This window comes from Emys orbicularis, chromosome 1, assembly GCF_028017835.1.
Source record: "Emys orbicularis isolate rEmyOrb1 chromosome 1, rEmyOrb1.hap1, whole genome shotgun sequence".
NCBI lineage: Eukaryota > Metazoa > Chordata > Testudines > Emydidae > Emys > Emys orbicularis.
Genome location: NC_088683.1, coordinates 92,835,197 through 92,857,722, shown reverse-complemented (window position 1 = coordinate 92,857,722; position 22,526 = coordinate 92,835,197). Strand labels below are relative to the sequence as shown.

At 47.4% G+C, this 22,526-nt stretch overlaps 1 protein-coding gene across 1 annotated transcript in view; it reads left to right on the top strand.

Annotated features, from left to right (window-relative positions):
- The window catches only part of GRIN2B (glutamate ionotropic receptor NMDA type subunit 2B), a 223,413-nt gene that overhangs the window by 161,474 nt on the left and 39,413 nt on the right, over positions 1-22,526 (top strand). The window lies entirely within an intron of this gene.

The following is a 22,526-nucleotide window of genomic DNA, read 5'->3' as shown; positions in this document are numbered from 1 at the left end:
TTATCGGGGAGTTTAATCAGAGACTGTCAAATGTATGGAGTGAGCAGCTAGCGTCTTAAGGAGCATGTTTCATGCTGGAGAAGCCTTTGAGGTATAAGTGGAGGCAAACATAAATCCATTTTCCTTTCTTGGGTTGCTCCAGTATCCACCCTTGCCATTTAACCGTATAACTGCTTCTTTCAACCAAGGGCTGTCTTTTCACTTCTCCCTGCTCCTCCAATCCAATCCTTCAGTGATGTCAGACAACGGCAAATCTGTGACACTGCAAGCCTTCTATTTCTATTGTTCATTTTATCCTAAAGGGTCCCAAAGCTCTTTGGACAAGCTCTGTACACAAGCATCACTTCGCTCTCCATTGAAACGCAGCCATCTCTCTTTGGAACGAAACATGGCTGCTGTTTAGCAGTGCACAGCAGCACCATGCCACCAGTTAAGACATGAACTGAAAGTGGAAGGGTCATTTCATGGAGGAGGCATTTAATGACTAGTACTTGTGTTGGAATAGGGCTAACATCCCTGCTCTTGCAAAAAGTGCCACTGATTGTGTGGTTTAATACATAAATTATCCAGACCTGGATTCTAATCCCATCTCTGCTGCTGACCTGCTGTGTGACCTTGGGCAAGTCACTTCACATCTGTTCTCCTTCCTACTCTTGACCTGACTTGTTTATTTCCATTGTACGTTCTTCAAGGTAGGGACTGTCTCTATGTCTGTGCAGGTCCTGGCACAATGAGGCCCTGAGCTTGGTTGGGGCTTCTAGACACTACTGTAATACAAATATATAAATAATACCAACAACAATACTGGATCTTTAGAGACTAGGACAGGTCAGGAACCTGGTTTTATATCTTCTCTGAAAGATAGAAGCTCCAGCAGCACAGTGCCTTTTACCCCACGCTGGGGTGTGGCCTCTTAGGCTGTGCCTACACTGCAGCTGGGAGCAGGTGTCCCAGCCCAGGAAGACAGACTCACGCTAGCTTCCTGCAAGATAGCCTGCTAAAGACAGCACTGTGGATGTTGTGGGTTGGGTGGAGATTCAGGCTAGCCACCTGAGTTCAGACCTGAGGGGTTAGATGGGCTTGAGAGCCCAAGTCTATACACTGCTATTTTTTAGTGCACTAGCCCAAGCCCAGCTAGTGCAAGTCTGTCTACTCAGGCGTGGAGGCTTGCTTCCAGCTGCAGTGTAGATATAGCCTCAGGGAAGAGCACTCCATGAATCACCAAACATCGCTTCCTGCAGCTCCTTTGGAGGTTTCCTATCATTAATACTGACAAGACCTGACCACTACTTGGCTTGTAAGAGCTGATGAGATCACAGACACCCAAGGCAACAGGTTTATGCTATCATAGCTGTAGCAGGATAACTGCATCATGGTTTCCAGCAGAGGCTAAGGGTATGTATGTCTACACTACCCGCCGGATCGATTTATTGCGTCTAGTCTAGATACGATAAATTGACCTCCGAGTGCTCTCCCGTCGACTCCTGTACTCCAGCTCGGCGAGAGGCGCAGGCAGAGTCGACGGGGGAGCGGCAGCAGTCGACTCACCGTGGTGAAGACACCACGGTAAGTCATAAGAACATATAACATAAGAAAGGCCGTACTGGGTCAGACCAAGGTCCATCTAGCCCAGTATCCTGTCTACCGACAGTGGCCAATGCCAGGGGCCCCAGAGGGAGTGAACCTAACAGGCAATGATCAAGTGATCTCTCTCCTGCCATCCATCTCCACCCTCTGACAGACAGAGGCTAGGGACACCATTCCTTACCCGTCCTGGCTAATAGCCATTAATGGACTTAACCACCATGAATTTATCCAGTTCTCTTTTAAACTCTGTTATAGTCCTAGCCTTCACAACCTCCTCAGGTAAGGAGTTCCACAAGTTATTCACGTAGCTGAAGTTGCGTAACTTAGATCGATCCCGCCCCCCCCCCCCCCGCCCCCAGTGTAGACCCAGGGCTCAGAGAAGGTTCTTACTTCAATGCTGAGAACTTCAAGAATAGCAAAGGGAGACGGAATCTGGGGAGATTCACATTCTCTCATTTTTAACGTTTGCCCTTATGGGAAAATGGAGAGGTCTGTAAAGCTAGAAGGGAATGTTTGCTGTAGAGCTGATGTAACACCGACAGACCCTGGTTATTGGCGGGTGGGATCGAACCAGGGACATCTGGAGCTTAGTGCATGAGCCTCTACCACATGAGCTAAAAGCCAACTGGCTGCTAGCTAAGGTTGTAGAGCAGACTCATTTAACTCTCTCTAAGTGGTCTCAATGCCACTAGATGGGACAGAACACCACTGCCAGAAGGTGTGTGGGTTACACTGACAGACAGGGAGAGGGATGACATGGGGTCGACGCCACAGACATGAACAAACCACACTGCAAGGAGCATGATGGTTCAATAGCCACTTTGGGGAATCGTCTGCTGACAGTTGTATGGGGTGGGAGTCCCAGGGGCTTCTGCAGAAACTTAAAATACCATCACACTCTCAAAGCTGGATTTGTTGATTTCATTTTCTGTTCCCCAATACATGCCACTCCTGGAGGCAGGGGGTGGGGTGGGGTGGGATGGGGGTTGGCTCTTCATATTCCATAGGACATCTTGCTCAGGGAGTAGGGTTGACAACTTTCTAGTTGCTCAAAACTGAACACCCTAGCCCCACCCCTGCCCTGAGGCCACGCCCCTTCCCCACCCCTTCTCCGTGGCCCCACCTCCCGCTCACTACATTCCCCCTCCCTTGGTGGCTCACTCTCTCCCACCCTCACTTTCACTGGGCTGGGGCAGGGGGTTGGGGTGCGGGAGGAGGTGAGGGCTCTAACTGGGGGTGCAGGCTCTAGGGTAGGGCCAGAAATGAGGGGTTCAGGGTGCAGGAGGGGGCTCTGGGATGGGACAGGGAGTTGGGGTATGGGAGGGGGAGAGGGCTCTGGCTGGGGGTGCGGGCTCTGGGGTGGTGCTGGGGATGAGGGGTTTGGGGTGTAGCAGGGCACTCCAGGCTGGGGGGTGGGGCCGAGGGATTCGGAGTGCAGGAGGGGGCTGTGGGTTGAGGCAGGGGGTTGGGGTGCAGGAGGGGGTGAGGGGTCTGGAGTGGAGCCATGGATGAGCGGTTCAGGGTATGGGAGGGGGATCTGGGCTGGAGCAGGGGCTTGGAGTACAAGAGGGTGAGGGCTCTGGGTTGGGGGTGCAGGCTCTGGAATGGGGACTGGGATGAGGGTTTTGGGGTGCAGGGGGGGCTCTGGGTTTGGGGGGGCTCAGGGCTGGGGCAGGGGGTTGGGCTGCAGGCTTATTTGCAGCAGCTCCTGGTCAGTGACGCAGCAGGGCTAAGGCAGGCTGCCTGCCTGTCCTGGCACCATGCTGCGCGCCCCCCGGAAGCAGCCAGCAGGTCCAGGTCCTAGGCGGGGGGGGGGGGGGGGGGGAGGGGAGGGGCAGAAGGCTCCATGTGCCGCTCTCGCCCACAGGCACTACCCTCCACCAGCTCGCATTGGCTGGTTGTCGGCCAATGGAAGTGCAGAGTGGGTGCTTGGGGTGGGAGCAGCGCACAGAGCCCCGTGGCCCCCTGCCTAGGAGCCGGACCTGCTGGCCGCTTCCGGGGTGCAGCATGGTGCCAGCCAGGACAGGTAGGGATTAGCCTGTCTTAGCTCCGCAGCACCGCCAACGGGACTTTTAATGGCCCGGTCGGCGGTGCTGACAGGAGCCGACAGGGTCCCCTTTCGACCAGGTGTTCTGGTTGAAAACCGGACACCTGGTCACCCTATCAAGGAAGGGGCCTCTTTTTATGTCCCCCAGTGCACACTGCTGAGTAAGGGGACTCTTTCTCTATACTGTTCAAGCTGCTTAGGGAAGGGCTGTTTCTCCCTCTAACCCACTCCCTATATGCTCAGGGGAAGGAGGTGCATTTCTTTATGTTCCTTGCTGCACAGAGCTCAGGTAGGGAGTCTCCCTCTCTGTATATTCCCTAGTGCATGCTTGGTTCCACATGCATGGTGGGTATTTTGCATAAGCAAACAACCCCATGCCCATCTGCAGAATGGACACATTATTGCCTCATTTTTGGTGAGGAACTCTTTCTCCAAAGTGACCCACGAAAGGGGGGTTGTTGTGAAATATGGGGAAATGGTGACAAAAACACCCTGCTGAGGTGGAAGAAAAGCTGCAGAAAACAGCTGAACTAGATTGAAAAAGATGGCTTTGGCTGGCTTCCCTCATTCAGACCTTAAGCTCCTGTTGACGTCACCTCACATGACAACAAACAGCAGCCAGAATATTAGTACCTAGAATAGAAAATAAAACGAGTGAACCTGAAAGGGGACCCTTGCTGACCTTTTCAGCTCTCAGGGAAACATACAAAAATCTGGGACAGCATCTTGAAGGAAAGTTCTTCAAATCCCTTTGAAGGCTTCACTGTTTGAGAGCTGCATGCCAATGCACATAGGAAGACTGATCATCGGACCGTTGTGTTGTAAAAATGTGACCCCAATGTCTTGGAATTGCAACCTCTTCAAAAGAAAGTGGTGCCAAACTGGCCTTCCTGAAGGCTTTATAAGCTTATTTGCCTGATTCAATCAGGAAGTGCACAAGTATTTCAGTTTCATGAATGATCCATAAAACAGGAAAATAGGAGTTGCCATACCAGATTTACCATTGTGGTGACACACCAACTGGTAGAGCAGAACAGACAATGATCTCTCTTGTGTTCATCCTGTCTCTGAGAGATCCTTCCACCACCAACTCCATGAAATGTACCTAGTGTGGAGGACATTTTAACTGAGTCAATATTGGGTCAATATTATATATCCCCCATACAATAGTGGAACTTATCTAGAGAGCTATGATACACACTTTCAAACCAGTGTGTCTTGGATGGGATGGACTTGGCTAATTCTTACCTTTCTAAAAACTATCTATTGTGGTCTCTCCAAAGAGATTCATGTGAAGTCTGTAGGGTTTTGGAAGCAAGGCTTGTTAAGAAGCCCAACTCAGCCTCAAATGTAACGGTTCTAGCACTGCAAGGTATGGGATCTTCAAGATGATGGTAACATTTATGGGAGATGGGGTCAGTTTCCTGGCATGGTGACTTCACAAGTAAGAATTTTGACATGTGATCCCTCACATGCGTGCACGTATGCACAAATCATGACGTTAAAATCCTGAAACACATGACAGTTCACTACTGTGATTGCTCCCCCAATTCTGTAAAATACTTGTTTGTAACTGTTACTCAGGCTGCATCAAAATCACTGCAGTCCAACTCAATGCAAACAAAATGAACCAAAGCCTAACCAGGACAATCCTGGCTTAGGTAAACCAAGGCAACCTCAAGGAACTAAATGCAATTTCACCCAGTCCAACCAACACAAAGCCAAGCCACGTTAAGACAGTGCAATCCCAGGCCATGGAACTGAACCCAGATAAATAAGAACCAAGCTCATTCTGACTGGGTACAAGCATAACACCAAAGTGAAACAAAGCTAATACATGCTAAATTGGGGCAATCCTCATCCATGAAACTCAAGCCAATTTAATGATATTAAACGCAGTTTCTACCAACATAAAAGCAGTGTGATCTCATCCTACAAAATCTAGACCAACCTAGCAGAACTGATCAAATTACAAAACCAATGACACCTAGCAAATGGAACCACAGCAATTCCAGCCCCAACTCAACCAGAAGCAGAGCTGACTCAGCCCAAACTGCAGTGCCACCAACACATCCAGGGGCACGCCCTGCCCACCCTACACCCTAGGCCCTCAAGACCTTTTCATAGGGCCCCTGCCCCGTGGACCTATCCGGCCATCCCACCTCTTTTACTGCGAGTGGGCCGCACAAATTGCAGCCGGTTCGGTTCTGGACCGCGCCAAAAAAAATCTTTACACACTCGTGCTCCATGCTCTTCACGTCCTCACCCTCGCGTCCTGCCCTGACATGAAGTGGTGGGACCTCCTGCCATCTCTGGAGGGTGCGAAGCCCCGGTGGGCCAGCCTATATTCCACCCTGGTCCTGAGGCCCACCGGGGACATCAGCTGGCGGCTCCTTCATGGAGCCGTGAGCATGGGCGTGTACTTGGCGCGGTTCACTCCCCTCCCAGACGCCTGCCCCTTTTGCGGTGTGAGGGAGACCCTGGCGCATGTATATGTGGAATGTGCCAGGTTTCAGCCCCTATTCTGGTTCCTCCTAGATATATTATTACGTTTTTGGCTGCACTTTTCCCTTCACCTTCTCATCTATGCACTCCCTATCCGTGGCCCCACAATGTCGCGGGACCTCCTTGTCAGTCTCCTCCTAGCACTGGCCAAAATGGCCATCTACAAGACCAGGGAGAGGAGGTTGGCCAACGGGGTTTCCTGAGACTGTGGGGCCTATTTCCGCTCCTCAGTCCATTTACACATCCGGGCAGAGTTCCTCTGGGCGGCGTCTGCTGGCTCCCTTGACACCTTCGAGGAGAAGTGGGTGCTGTCTGGGGTTCTCTGCCCCCGTCAGGTTTCCTTCGTATAGCCCTGTGACCTCACTCCTGTCCCTGTTGTATCTTTAGTTGTCCCCCGCAATCACTTGGAATCCTGGACCTCTGGATCCTCCCCTTTGGCTGGGGGGAGGTCCTTTAGCAGTAGGCGGGCTTCCACCCACTCACTTCCTGGATCCCAACAGGACCAACACATCCAGCTCTTGATTACAACAGGTTCTCCTAAGCAGCAGGCCTTGTACTGTGTGCACTGGGCTTTATGGAGCCCTAATAGCTTACAGATAGATAGACACGCACTATACACCAGTTAAGGAGGATGAATATAATCAAGCAGAGAACAACATATGTAAGTGGTAAGTAAACTGAATGTATAGATTGGTAACATGAAAAAAAATATATGGTGAACGAGGGTCAGGCAGGAAGATTCTACAAAGACAGCAGTGAAAAGACAGAGTAGCCTGTAAATAAACTTGTCATTGGACATACAAAATACACATTTAAAAGCTGTATCTTAGTTAAAGGCTCTGTCAGATATTAACCTCTTGTCTTTCACCAGACATGTTCTTGGTTTTGGATTTGTGCAGCTGCTCACGTAGACTTGTCCCCTCTTCCATCAGTTAGTCCCAGCTAACTTAAAACAGTCTGCTGTGCTGGATGGATGGGGGGGGGGGCGTTTGAGTTTCCGAAGCAGAATGCATCAAGTTTCCTTTCTCTTCTCTTCTCTTCTCTTCTCTCTTCTGAGAGATGCCGCCATTCATTCCCCCTGCACCCTGCCTTCTGCAGCCAAGTCTCCTGATTTTTGCATCTTTTGTGGTTTAGTGGCTGCTTAAATATTTATGTAGACCGTTCCTCAAGGGAGCAGCTCCTGGAGGCAAAGAGTTGTGTTGGGAGGGAGGGAGGGAGCAGTTCTTCCCCCCAGAAGGCTCAATATAATCTTTTGCTAAGGGGCAGCAAAGGAACAAAAAAGCCTTGTCTTAAAGCATAAGATTAGCATACAAAGAACAAACCACGCACGCACACCAGAACACACTGGCAACTGAAGATGAGGGGAAGGAAATGTTTGTGTCAGCTAAGTGATTAGAAAGTCAGCGGTGTTCAGTCATGGATTTTGTTTTCTTTTAACCCTTGGGGCACTGGCATTTTTCAGATCTGCCAGCCAAATAAATGATTAGGATGCTGTGCTGCATATATCACACAGTGGGTGTGATTTGGGCATTCTGACTATATGAACAGTTGTTCATAAATTCCTCTTATGCTATTAGGCATTGAAGGTCATGCCATGTGTAATTGGGAAGGTAATTAAGAGTTTGGATTTGACCAGTGACCTTACTGTTAATGATCTCTGTATAGGCAGTATACAGGTAAATATATGATTTTCTGTTGTTGATTTGCTTTAATTTTAATAATAGACAGGGATAAACTCAACTAGCTGAATTAATTAATTATTAACATGTAACTTATTCACACAGCTGAATTCTCCACTAGATAGATCGATATTTATCTATATATATTCATGTGTGTGTTTAGTGTATGTATTTATTCCCACAAAGACCTATATTGAGAGAACATTAAAGTTGCATAGTTAAACAGTCAAAAGCCAAGAAATGACAAATATTCAACCTTAACTCTGCCCTCTTCTGCTTCATTAATAACAACAACATAGCTCTAGATCTTCAGCTACAGTCTAGATATGCTTGGCACAACTGGGCAGAGGGCAGAGGTGACTGTAAACTGTCTTTGTTTTCCCAGGCCTGGGGCTGGCATCAGGGCTGTTGCCCACAGCCCCAGGGGCTATTCTGGCAGCTGAGGTTCATTGTGTGTTCGGATGCCCCAGCCATGCCCCTTCTTTTCCCCATGATTATTCCCTATGCTGAGGGCCAGGAGGGAAGGGGTCTAGAGGTGCTAGCAGATCTGTGGCACCCAGGGATTCCTCTTACATGAAAGGAATCTTCAGGATGCCAGTTAAGCTGGCTTTTCAACTGCTTTGTGCCTCTCCAATGTTCAGAGCAGCTGGCAGAGAGCCGAGAATCAGGCCCCAAGGCTTTAATTAATTACCCATTCCCAAACTACTTCTTAGTTAATATAATATAAATCATGCCTTCTTTTCCCACAGCTAGAGATACAGATGGATAGCATGCTGTCATATTATTCATTCTTGTTTACTAATGTGATTTTCATTGTCATAGCTCCAATGTCCTAGACTTTGTATATGATAAATTCTCCTTTCTCTAAGGTAAGTCTTCTGATTAGTCAGTGAGCACCCATGTGCTACACAATTGGTTTTACACCAGCTGCTCTGCCTAGCTGAGGCGCAGTTGAGGTGATGATGCAGTTAATTATGATGCAGACATATTTTAGTTCCCATTTTAGGATCCCCTTTAGATGAACTAACTGACTGCAAAAAGAGGAAGTGTTGTTATTCCCATTTTACAGAGCGGGAGAGGAGCCTCAGAGAGGTTAAATGACTTGCTCCAGGTCACACAAGTCTGTGACAGAACCAGAACTCGGGTCTCTTGACTCCAAGGGCTTTGCTGCAAGATTATCTTTCTTCTCTCGAGCTGCTGCAACTACTTGCTCCCTTCTGTCTGTTACAAGCATGCTCTTGCATCTTCAGTGCCGAAACACCTTCTGTCAACCCCATTTGCCTAATTGCTGCCCTGTCTTCCTGTTACCTTTTCGTCTCCAAGAGTCATCATAGAATTACCTTCATCCCACTGTATTGGTTTCCTCTCCTCCAACTCTCTTCTTACGCCTCTCTAGTGATCAGAGGGACCCAACACACCTTGGTTGGAGTGAATGAAAGACTGCCTTTATTTCTGTTTAAGAAGATGGTTACCTCCTTGCTCTATGCCCCTTAGGGCTGCTCTGAAAATTCACAACTAACACTGCACCTGTCCTCTTTGCACCATGCAGATCCCTCACCAGGGTCGAGATCAGATGGGAGCACACCTCTGTCTTTTCCTTATTTGATTGGTCTGATGCCTTTGTCTGTCCCATCAGTCACTCTTTCTTTACTCCTTCTTCTCCCTGAGCTCTGTGAATCTATTTCCTGGTTCTCCTGCTACTTCACTGAAAGCTCCTTCAGCAACTTCTATGTTGCTTTCTCATTCTGCTTATTTGTTTTGCAAAGGCTTATGAACATTTATGGAACTGTATAAGTAACTACATAAAAAAACCTAAGTTAAAAGAAAGTTATTTGGGTTGCAAAGTCAAATATTTGTGATTGCCCGTGCTATCTTATTTCTGCCCCTGTGTGCATTCATCTTATCCATGGAATGAGGAAGGGTGCTGTGGGGAAAAAAAGCATGTGGTCTTGTACTTTGAAGACCTATCATAATGGACATGCACAAGGGGGCTGAATTAAGGTTGTATGAGCAACTATAAACCTGGCATTTCTTAACTTTTGAGTGCTTGACTTTGCAACCTAAATAATGTTCTTTTAATATAGTTTTTGATGTGTAACCTCCTAGGCTTTTTAAAAGGAAAAAGGTAAACACAAATCTTTGTATGTACAACTGCAACAAACTCTCATCACACATTATCAGCAGGGTTTGAATCATGAACTTTCAGCATTGCAGCACAGACTTGTACCACTTAGCTTACAGGAGTAGCTACCAGCAGCCTCTCCTGCTGGAACCAGAAGGTGGCTATTATTCTAGAGGGGTAGTGGGCAATTGAAACTATGTCCTAGGTCCATGGGATAGTCATGGGGAGTCCAGCCTGGCTTGATTTTCTCTCTTCCCCACCTGGGAGGTGTGGGGCTCCTGCCGATGATGGTGTCATGAGAGAGAGGGGATGGGCTGCTGGGGACATGTACTGGGTCCAGGAGGGCATCATATGAGGAGTCTGATCTGGCTTTCTCCCCCACCCTGCTGCTACCACTGCTCTGGCAGCTCCCAGGTGTTCCTTGTGTGGTTTGTGGCGTTGGTGCTGCTGCTGCATTGATGGCACCATGGGCCTGGCTCTTTAGAACATTTGTGTTCAGTTATTATTTTGGCAGGTTGCCAGAAATTTTCCTGAGCAATGCAAATGACAGAAGGGAAATGGCGATTATTTAACTGTCTATAGCACAGCTGAACCTGAATGGAATTTCATGGACCAAAGAAAAAACACTTCTCCAGTATCAGGGTTTTTTCCCTGCTCAATTTCAAAGGCTTGCTGCAAAGAATGGAGGTGTTAGATTTTCTCCAAAAAAGGTCCAGAGAGAGAATCTTATAGAATGAAAAGTGTCAGGCAACCTAAATATAGGGCTTACTACCAACTCCCCCATAATCGTAATAACTATGCAGTACACACAGGCACCCTCCTCACACACACACAAACATACACACAGATTTAAACATATGTACGAAGTCACCTAGCTAAATTAGACTGTGTAACGTCACTCCCCATATATATATTTCCATTTGCCACATGACCCTCAGGCCCCCTCTCACAACCTTCCAAGAGCCTCAGCTTCATCTCTTGTTGGCAGGACCCTTCCTATTATTCTTGCCCTTCCACAGCATGGCATCAACTGAGACCTCTTGCAAAGCTAAGCATGCCGTACGTAATGTGAGCTTTGCACTGACATGCTTCAGACACATCATCCCCCAGTTGAGATTCTGAATAGCCGATGAGCCTATGGAAGATGTGAGCTCCAGAGATCCATCAGTACTGAGAGAGAGTCAGCTTGCTTTGGCTGTAGAAAGGTCAGGCCCCCAGGAAAGCAGTCCACAGCTTTTCCCTTCCTTTTCTCCAGCTGGGGTTGGCTAGTGATCTCCAGTTGGTGAGAAAGCAGCAGAAGATGCCAAGGATGGTTTCCAGCCACGGCCTGTTCAGCTTGGTCCCTACTGGTTCTGCCAAGAGGAAGGGGAGTCCCAGACAAGACCAGCTCACTACAGCTTGTGCTGTTTTAGTGTGGGTTGCGCCAAGGGGATATTTTTAATCTCTGGCAGAATCACTACTTGCTGACCACAGTAATGGTTCTGGCTAAAGTCTGAGCCACAGTAATGTGCACACATGTAGAGAGCCTGGCTGTCTGATTGGTGGACTCTGCCCAATGGTGAAATCTTGTCTGTGGCATGTGGCCACCAGTGGCGGACGCAGCTGGCCCTGACAGAATGCTATGGAGTGTTATGGTAACATCGTGCTCCAGCCCTGCTTACTCTAAAATGAAACCAAGTGTACAAGGGAGTAGAAGCGGGATGAGTAGGGGCCCCTAGACATTGTTCCTCTCGCTCTTGTAATCACTTCTCCAACATAGAAATAATGCCTATTTACAGTCTTTATCAGTGGCCCAATCTGTCACCTTTGACTGCCCTTGGTCACTTGCATGCGTGAGTGCACTTAGAGGTGACACCCTCCTGACCGGAAGTGGAACATTCAACCTGACTTATTTCCAGAGGAGCTAACTGATGGCTAGGCCAATAGGCTTACTGAAGCTCAAAACGCTCTGAGTTATTTAAATGACTATGGGCCAGATCCCCCCACCGTCCCTGGAGGAACCTGAGATGGCCAGAGAGGCAGGAAAACTCAGTCTGCTGAAAAACATCCCCTTAAGGGGTTAGAGCTGCCTGTGGAGTCAGGGGCCAAGGTCCGCCAACCCCACTGATCCCAGGGATCCATGGGGATTGTATCCCCCCGGATCCACAGAGGCCAGAACCATGCTGCGTAGGTCTCTTTGATCCGTCTATGAATGTGCTGGGGCCCCCTGCCTCTGAGCAACCATTGCATGAGTAACCAGTAGCTGTGCTCCTGCCTGAGTGCACCGTATGTCAGTGCCTGGGTGAATTTCTCTGCCTGAATGTGTCTGTGGCCTAGAGTCTGATCTCAGCTACACTAGTATAAATCCACAGTAATTCCACTGACGTCTAATGGTGGTTCTCCCGTTTTCACTGCCCTTTGCATCTCTGTGCAGGAGTGTGTCTGTGCGTACCTGTTTAATGGAGAGTATGTGCCTCTGTTAAGGGTGCCCCAGTGTGTGGGTCAGCCAGTTCCGTGTAAATACTATCGACTTAGGGAACCAAAGGGTTTTGGGTGGTGCTGGAGGGCAGGGCTGTTGTTTTTTGCCTGTCTTGCTGAAGGCAGGATGGTATTTTGCAATGGGGGCACCACAGCAGGTGAAATTCTCATGTTTGATATTCCCATTTCCCAGAGGCACCTCGCAAAGTGGCTTCTTCGATCTGCCTTGCTACTTCTGACAAACAACAAAAAATGCAAGCGAGCCCCTCCCTTTCCATTACTTCCTCTCCCATCCTCACTGTTGCTTTCAACACCCTGCTTGTCTTAATACAAAGAGACTCTTTCAACCTCCTCTAGGTCTGCATTTTTAAACCTCCCATCAGCACTGGATTGCAGGGGAGCCCAGAACAGAAATTCACTGAGAGTAAAACAGTCACTGCCAATGCCTTACCTGAGCATTCATTGGGTCTTGTACACCCCAGTCCAGTGCTCAGATTCATTAATCCCTCTCAATAAAAGGGTTAAACTGTCTCCCAGGTTGTGGCATAAATTGGTGAGCTCCTCTTTCTCTGTAATATGTTTAAAAAATTAATTGAGAGAAAAGAAAGCTCAGCAAAAAATATTGCTCAACAAGAAAAGCCAAGGGGAAAAAAATCGTTAGTCAGGGCATTACATGCATGGACACGTACTGTATGCAGGCACCCACCTGCACAATGCGGACCCACACACACACAAGACAGGGAGTATTTTTTTTATAAGGCAATTTAAAAAACAATATATCTCCACCACAATAAACCATTGGAACAGACAGATGCCTCCATCACACAAAACATGCCTCCGACCACCCTGTCCTCAAAAAGTCTGCCACCTTTTCCCCCTGGGCCACACTACCACAGTGGAGAACAGCAGAGGAGCTCAAGATGAAGCCCTACTGGTCTGGTATTCTCTGTAGGGGCACCATGCCTTTGGAGTTTGCTTGTCCTGACCTTAGTCCAAAATAAGTTGAATCTGATGACCCTTAAGAGATGGTGCAAAGCTCATCTTTATTCCCTCAGGCATATCAGAGGGGGTGGGGGCTTTCCAAAGTGCAGAATTGTTGCAGAGGAAGGCTGAGCCTAGGTTTGTGTTGCTTGGTTGGCTGGAGATGGTTATATTGGACAGTATGGCTGCACTTTAGTTATAGTGGGGTATTATTTCTGAGCTATGGTTAAGTTTTATGTAAAGGGAGCCTAGAGCATGGGGGGGAAGGGATAGCTCAGTGGTTTCAGCATTGGCCTGCTAAACCCAGGGTTGTGAGTTCAATCCTTGAGGGGGCCATTTAGGGATCTGGGGCAAAAGTCTGTCTGGGCTTTGGCCCTGCTTTGAGCTTGGGGTTGGACTAGATGACCTTCTGAGGTCCCTTCCAACCCTGATATTCTATGAAGAGCTGTTCCATTTGTATAATCCAGAGAATCATAGAATAGAATCATAGAATATTAGGGCTGGAAGAGACCTCATGAGGTCATCTAGTCCAACACCCTGCTCAAAGCAGGACCAACACCAACCATCTGCTGCAGGATAAGCCACACACTGTTAACCACAGTAGACCACATCTCCATCCCACTAAAACATGGCCTCCACAACCATAAATAACACCCTCTGCCACCATATTAAGCTGTGACCTCCACCCCTGTAAGTTATGTTCATCGCACCCTCCATTACCATAAGCCAAGGGTGCCACTGTTGTAATCCATGAGCTCTACATCTGGAAGCTATTCATACCATTCACTAACACTAACCATGCCTTCAACTACCGGAAGCCATGTAGGCCCTCTGCCACTGGTACTATGAGCCACAACCTTCCATGCCAAAAAAAAAATGAAAAATGAATATGAGCTCTGCTACCAGAAGCCATGCCTTCCACTACAGTAAGCCACAAGTTCTGACATCAGCAACATTTGACAGTTCTCACATCAGTTCTGGCGTAAGGAGTAATTTACAGAGGTGATCACCTCATCATTCATGTAGCTCTCCCCCTATGATACCAGAGAACACTATATTTCGTGGCTTTACAAAACACAGGAGCTTTTAGAGTACACCTCATTAACATTCGTGGGCTAATTAGGGCAGAGGATAGGACTTAAACACCTACAAAAAAGCAAGCAAATATACCACTAAAGAAACAACCAATTGGTGGCATTTCAGCGAATGGCAAGAGCAGTGTAAATGCCAATTTGAAGTGAGCAGAGGACTACATGCCTGGGAAATGATTTTATTTGGAGAGCCATAGGATTGAGAGATGGAAAGCAATAGCAATTACTTTATGCTGTGTAGTGCCCACAGAGTGCTAGGTGCTGTACAGACAGAAGAAGGAGCAGTCCCTCCAGCCCTGCAGTCATCGTTCTTGCTGAAGCGAAAGCCCATTAGAAACAATTCCCTGGAGTGCAGATGTAGTAAAGGCATCAGACTTCACCAGGTGGTTGTGGAAGGTGAACTTGACGCTTGAGAAGGGATGTTGTTTTCATGTTAATTAATTTTGCATATGGAACATTCACAAATATTCTTCTTTTCCTTTGGCTGATGTGGCTAATTAATGAGCCCAAGTGTTTGTAAACAGGAGATTTTTGCTCTCGGTGGTATTTCTTCTCCCCCTGCTTGTTCAGTTGCGTGCCAACGCCTCTGGTGATGTACTTTTGTTACATCAGAGGTGTTCCAGAGGGAAATAGCTGTGGTGTCACCCATGGAAGCTTACAACTAGTGACGGACAAGCCTCAATAAAGGTTAGGATTGAGGGTCTGTTCAAGTGGCTGCATGGGAGGCATCACTGTCTGTCTAGTGGTTGAGGCACAAGACTGGGAGGCAGGAGATCTGAGTTATAGTCTCTGTTTTAACATCCATTAGTTGCGGGATGCAGAGCAAGTCACTTGACAGCTCTGTGCCTCAGGGTATGTCTACACAGCAACTAGACACCTGCAGCTGACACAGGCTCGCGGGGCTTGGGCTGTGGGGTTCTTTCATTGCAGTGTAGCCATCTGGGCTCGGGCAGGGGCCCTGAGCTCCAGGACCTTGCAAGGTGGGAGGGTCCCAGAGCTCAGGCTCCAGCCTGAGTTAGAAAGTTTACACAGCAGTGAAACAGCCCTGCAGCCCGAGCCCCGAGGACCTGAGTCAGCTGGCACGGGCCAGCCATGGGTTTGTCTTTGCTGTATAGACATACCCTGAGGCATCGTTCCCCCACCTGTGCAATGAAGATAATGATGCTTACCAACTAATGCCTGGAGATCTCCAGACGGAGATCTCCAGACTGAAACCCCCCGAGAGCAGGCTTGCCTCACAAGATTTCATCTTCCTACTTCTAATTCTAAATTAGGAACACAAATGTTTCCTTGTCTTTCTATCGTGTGCACTTATATGGCCCCCGTTGCCATAGTACCTGAGCACCTCAATGTAACGCTGTCTGCAGTGACTCAAGAGCATGAATACCACCCTCAGGTCAGACTGAGGAACCAGGGCACAAACCCCAGATAGGCTGTGAGTTCTACACTTAGATTTCACCAACCAATTATCAAGTGTAAACTTCTCAGGTGCCATGACAGCCTAAACACAGAGTCACAGACAGCCTGCTTGGGGACTTCAATCTAAGTCAGCACACTGGTGAGCTCACCTTTGTGATAGATGGTCCTTACCCCAAGAATCAAGTTACTTCCAGTCCCAAAGGACAGTCACTTACCCCAGGTCAATTGCACTTTGGATCTCACACCAAAGATAACACTTGAACCAATCCTATTATAAACTATCCGAAGGTTTATTAAATAGGAAAAGGAAACCTGAATTATTTACAAGGTTAAAGCAGGTAAACACAGATACACAAATGAGTTCCAATTTTAAATTTCAAAAGGTAATAGAAGCTTTTATAATCAGCCAGCACTATATGTCCTTTAGGGCTAGCCCAATCTAAGCAGCTGGGGAATCTCCCACTTATGTCTAGAAACACGTTGCCCCCCAGCAGGGCCGGCTCTGGCTTTTTGGCCGCCCCAAGCAAAACAAAAAACAAAAAACAACGGGGCGGCCAGAACGGCAAAGCAAAAAAAAAAAACCAGCGGCGCGGCCGGAGTGCGGGTGCAGGGGGACCGGCTGGGGGGGGGGGGGGGCGGGAGCGGGCGGGAGAGAGAGAGAAGGGGGCGGCCAGGGCTACAGCAGGGGCGCTGCCACGCGGCCCCTCCCGCTGCGCCGCCTCCTGCCGCCTGCCGCGAGGGCTCCGCTCCGGTCGGCAGGGAGGGAAGAAAGAGGACTGCCCTGCAGGGCGCTCTGATTCTCTGCGCCGCCGCCCCCTACAGGGCGGCCGGAGCGGAACAAGAACAACAACAAAAAAAGCGGCCGTGCCGCCCTAGGATTGGGCAGAATGCCGCCTCCAACAATCTGCCGCCCCAAGCACCAGCTTGCTCAGCTGGTGCCTGGAGCCGGCCCTGCCCCCCAGAGATTAATCAGCATAGAGATACTAAGTTCCTTTGGTTTGGGGTTTTTATCCCTCTCCTGCCATGTGCTCTGAGCTGCAAACTCAGCTGATAGGAGGAATCTACTTGCATGACTCATCTTCACTGGGAAGAGACCAGGACAACAAAAGTCCTTGTCCTCTTATTGAGGATACATAGGAAAATTCCAGTCCCACAATAGTCCATCTGGTACCGATGGACTTTCCTTTTGGGAAGGGTGTAACACCTGTTGACGATCAGCCCTTCAAACTGATTAATGTCTCTGTCCTGTCTGGTGACTTACACAGGGACAGAGGCTCACAATACAACAGCTCAAACACTTCCTTACAGTATGAGATACAGATGTTATAAGTGAGATCAGTGCATGCAGCAAACTTTCAAGCATTCCATAAAGTCTAAATACTAAACACATTAATGTGATTCTAATACCTATTTTAACAATACTAACACAGAGATGGATTCCAGCTATGTGTTTGTCATTGTTCAAATGAGACATGAGGACCGTGGCATGAGCTGGCACCTGGTCTGCTAGTGTCACACTCAATGCATTTTGTGTTTATCCTCACAATACCCCGTTGAGCTAGGAAAGTATTATCCCCATTTTATAGATGAGGAACTGAGGGACAGAGAAGTCCCTAGCCACGGTCTCTTAAGAAGCTTTGTGGCAGAGCAGAGAATTAAATCCAGTTCTCCTGAGTCGTAGGCTGCACCACCCCTCTTCTCCTTCCTTATGGTATTTCAGCACTGGAATTAGGAAGCACAAAGGCAGCTGTGAACATTAAAAATGATAGGGGGGAAATATTATCTGAGTTTTTTTGAACCTCAGGAAGGGTTTGGATTTCCAAATGAGTTTTGGGTGACCTTTTTGGTCACTTTTTAAATGCAACTGAAATACCCTCATTCCTATTTGTGACCTCTTATGAACTGTAGGGATGGGGGTGGAAGTGGTATAAGGCACAGTGCAAGGAGGTGATCAAGCCTGGATAAAATAAGAAACAGAGAGAAGCTGTGCTAAAACTTGATCTTCCAGATGCTTCATGCAAAATATTAACCACAACATTGTCCAGTCCCCTTTAATCTTCACCCAGACAAGAACCTGAGCCTCCTGAATTTTTTTGTCCAAAACCTGAACCTGTACCTCTGGACCCTTCACCCAAAACAGTATCTGGAAGGAGCCTTGCCCAGAATGTAAAACCCAAACCTCTGAATGGTCACGTTCTTTAACTTTCAGTTAGAGTTCCCCAAGTGGCCTTTGTGTTCTCCAGGCCAGATAAAAATGAAATACTAAGAAAAACACAAGGGATGGCAGTTCTCTGACCCAGTTGAAAGGAGAAAGTCTTGGAAATCTCACTGGAGTGGCATGTTTTTGGCTATGCCCACATGACAACTTTTAACCAGGGTTTTTGTAATGGTTAGATGAGGAATGGTCATCTTAACTGGTTACAGGTTACAAAGTTCAGTTTGTGTCACACAGCAGGTGTGTTTGTGTGTCCATACCTGGTACACTGCCTAGCCTTGTTTGCCTAAATGCACTCTGGAAACTCTGAGCAGCTATCCTATAGTGCCTCAACAGAGAACAAAGTACTCTGATGACATGTACAAAGTGGCATCAACAGCATGTGGGGTTCTGGGCTGTCCTACCACACAGGTAGCTGGGAATAAGCAAGACCATCCAAATCGGTTACACAAACGTGATTAGTGTATCATGTCAACCCTGTAAAAAAAAAAAAAAAAAAAAAAAGTGTCCTGGAGGGTTACAGGAAGACAGCTATGTGCCAGTCCAAGCGTTTGGCAGGAGCAGAATGCTACTCATTAGCCTGTGTTACTAATCAAGTTTGAGCAATGATGTATGAGCACAAACCATGTTTAGAGCCAGCCACGCTAACCTTTGCGAGCTCTTTGGTCCCAGTTCCAAGACAATGGTAGGTGCAGAATTGTTCAGAGATGTTTCTAAACTTTGGAAGCTTTTTCAAACTTTTTTAGGTCTCAGGGAAGGTTTGAGTGGTCTTCAGGGACTGAGATTTGGGGACAAAGTTCTGTGCCGGTTATGCATCCCAATTGTTTTTTCCCCTTCCTTATAATTAAATTTCCTCCTTAATAATTATTCAAGGGAGTGGCCTGTAGTGAAAAAGAGTGAGGTGACTGACAATGGTATCTATCCAATCTGAGGTTCCATGTTATTTACAAAGGGATAATATTTGTTTGGGTTTTGTTAGCTTGGGATTGGTTAACATCCTGCTTTTGACCGTGTACTGTACAAGATATTCATTAGATCAGTCCATTGGCTCCTTTCTGTTTTATAAATATCTTACTGACTTGGTAACACTAAGAAAAAGAAGTAAGGGGAGATAGGAGAATATATACTCCTTTCCTTGAGACTTCCTGTGGGGAATTTTGGTGGCTGATGTCTGATTGGATGAGGTTTTGGTGTTACAAGTGGGTGGGTTCTCAGAACTGCATAACGAGTAATAAATGGGATGTGTGGCACAAGAACCCCGAGCTCTCTGCCTTATGCAGGAACTGAGTAAAGACTGGACTAATAAGAATTTACAAGCTGCCCCAAAACACACTGAGATGTCAGAAGTGCCTCACTCTGCTTTGTGCTGGCTGGCAGGTTATATTCTTTAACTGCAGGCATCACCTTTAATGACTTGGCCAAGACAAATCTGTGACATTTAATTTTGTTGAGACTAACCTCTGTCCTCATAACACATTGCTCCTTCCCGCTTGCATAGATAGATACCATATAAAAATACACTCAGATCTTCCTTTGCTTGCATTCTCTCTCTCCCTTTCTCTCTTTCACACAGACATGCGCACATGCACACACGTTTCTCTCACTCTTCTCCCTACACTCACGCTGCCTTATGCGCACAGTTTCTTGAATACACACTCATACCCATCAGGGCCGGCTCTAGGCACCAGCAAAACAAGCTGGTGCTTGGGGCGGCACATTTTTAGGGGCGGCATGGCCGGCACCAGAATGCCGCCCCTAAAAATGTGCCGCGGCCGCCCTAGCTCACCTCCGCTGCTGCTGCCTGGGAGGGAGGGGGAGATTTAGCGCGCCACTGCTCCCCCTCCCTCCCAGGCTTGAGAGCCTGGGGGGAGGAGGCAGGGCTGGGGATTTGGGGAAGGGGCGGAGTTGAGGCGGGGCCGGGGGTGGGGTAATTAAAAATGGGGGGGGGGGCGGCCAAAATTGTTTTTGCTTTGGGCGGCAAAAATCCTAGAGCCGGCCCTGATACCCATGAACTCTCCCATATTCACACTTATACACATTAACTCTCCCAAATGTACATTGTCTATCAGAAACACTTAAAGACATTGCCCCGTCCCCCCAGTTTTCCTAGGTTAGCAGGCTATACATCTCCTGCCTTTGTACTCTCAAATCAGCACTTACCTATAGACATGGAAATGCTTGTTTTATATGCCTGAGTGTTCATTTGAGCACTGAAATGTAGGATTTGGAAATGTTATTGAGGCACTTATCGTATACTTGAAAATTTAGGCCAGCCCACTTACATACCTTCTCTTTTTCCTCCTTTTTGGGCAATTTATAAAAAGCTTATTGGAATGGAGTGGTTTTTAGGTTGTGCTGATATTTCATTACTCTTTGATGGGCATGTGAACAGGTTGTGTACTGCTGTGTTTGCAGTTTGGGTACTTCAGTGCTCACGCTGTGGTGTTGCTGGACTGCCATTCCCATCTTAACTCACATAAATTTACCCCATATAATACAACACAAAAAAATGTTCCTGGCCTACCACTCTATGAGCTCCCCATCTCTTTCATTGGGAACCTTTGGGTAGTTATGAGTCAGGCCTGACTCCTATGTCTATCTGGTCTAGTCTATGCTTTAGGGGTTTATATATTACTGTGGTGTCTATGTGTTGCTATGATGTGGAAAGATGTCTCTTTCATTGACCACGTACTGATAATGTTAACAAATGTTCCCGAACGTGTGTCTGGGATGGACGTGTACGGGGGATGATCTACATAGCCCTTTTGCCTGTAGATGACTGGTGCCAATCCAGCCACAAGTCTGTAATTTAAATGAAAGTTGTTCCTATCTGCCAGCTTGTTTGGTGGCCTGAGTGAAATGACCTTCTGATCTGAGCCCAGTTCCTCATGAGCATAAGTCCAAACTGCAGAAACCACCAGCACAAATGGCCCTCATTGGGCTCCTTGTTGTCATTCTCAGCAGAGAGGCTAAAGAGACAGAATGGACCATAGAGAAAACTGTCCTCTGCCCCTCAGAAATGGGCCATCTCAATTAGGGCTGAGGTATAAGATTAGGGAGATAATTTTCTCTTTTGTTGCCAATGTTGTACCTGTTCTGAGGATAAACAGAGGCCATCAGTCTCCCAGGGTATTAATCTAGCATGAAAATGCACTTTAAAAAAATAAGTGAAAAAATTGCTGAATTTGTTTCCTATTTTGAATATGGCGATCCCTCAGAGAATGTCAGATGCAGCCCACTCCTGTCATCTGCTGCCAGCTTCTGATCTTCAGGTTCCCATGGGCTGACCCAGCTCCACCAACTGCTCAACCTTCTGACAGCACACTGGTGCCACCCCCCTACAGGACTGTATTGGCACTGGGAGAGGGTTATGGGGTCATTGCTGCCCGGAGTGACTTTTTTGTTCCTTTGAACAATTTACTGAATAAACCCACTCTGGGTATTTGCTCTTTTTAAAATCAGATGAAGGTTTTTAAAAAGCAATAAATGTTTTATGCTGGTTCTAGATGCCATCAGATGCAAAACACCAGAACAGCTTTGATTTTATCAAATAACCTTTGACACCTAAAAAGGCTCTAATAAGTGCTTTTTTTCCTGTAATTTTAAAAATGAAATTCAGTGAAAGGTTGACAGCCGCTGGAGACTCCAGCCCTCTATTTACCCACAGAGCAGGTATAGCATGAGCAGCAGCAGGTCATGCTTCCTACACACACATGCCGCCCCCACCATCAATGTACCTCAACTCTGACCTGGAGGCACTGCTTCTAGGAATGAGTGGGGAGTTCATTCTCAAGGCCCATTCCGACCTCGCCTGCTCAGCTGAAGCTGCCAAGCAAGATGCTTATTAGTGTCAATTGTGATGGGATGGGTGAAAATGTGAGCAGAGGTGATGTTTGAAAGCATCATAGGTGGGTTTTTCTGGAATTTCTGTAAGGAATATTTTACCATGGGTAGTGTGTGTTCTAAATACATTACCTGGTGGTAGATTGCAATGGCTTCAAAATAATAACTCCTGCCTGTGGGGTATACGTAGCACCAGTTGAACAAAGGAACCCCCTGCAACAAGGGAGTCCATGTTTACCCAAGAAATGAGAGTAGTGGCTGAAGGGGTAAGATTGTAGAATTTCCTTAAGCAAAAGTAGCATAAATAAAAGTAATAGAATCTCCCTGAAATATCTTCTCATGCATCAGGAAGACAGAGCAATGATTCTTTATCTGCATCTAATCTGTACAGCTATGCAATTTAGTGATTGTGAAAGTGCAGGAGTGATAACACTGGAAAGATCTGAGCTGGATCGTGTTGGAAACTGTTAAATGAGCTTTTCCTTCAAAACTCTGCTTATGTATGGTCAATCCTGACTTATAGCACCCCCAGCTATTCCAGCGATGGTCCCCTCCACCCAGGGAAACTCAATCCTGACAT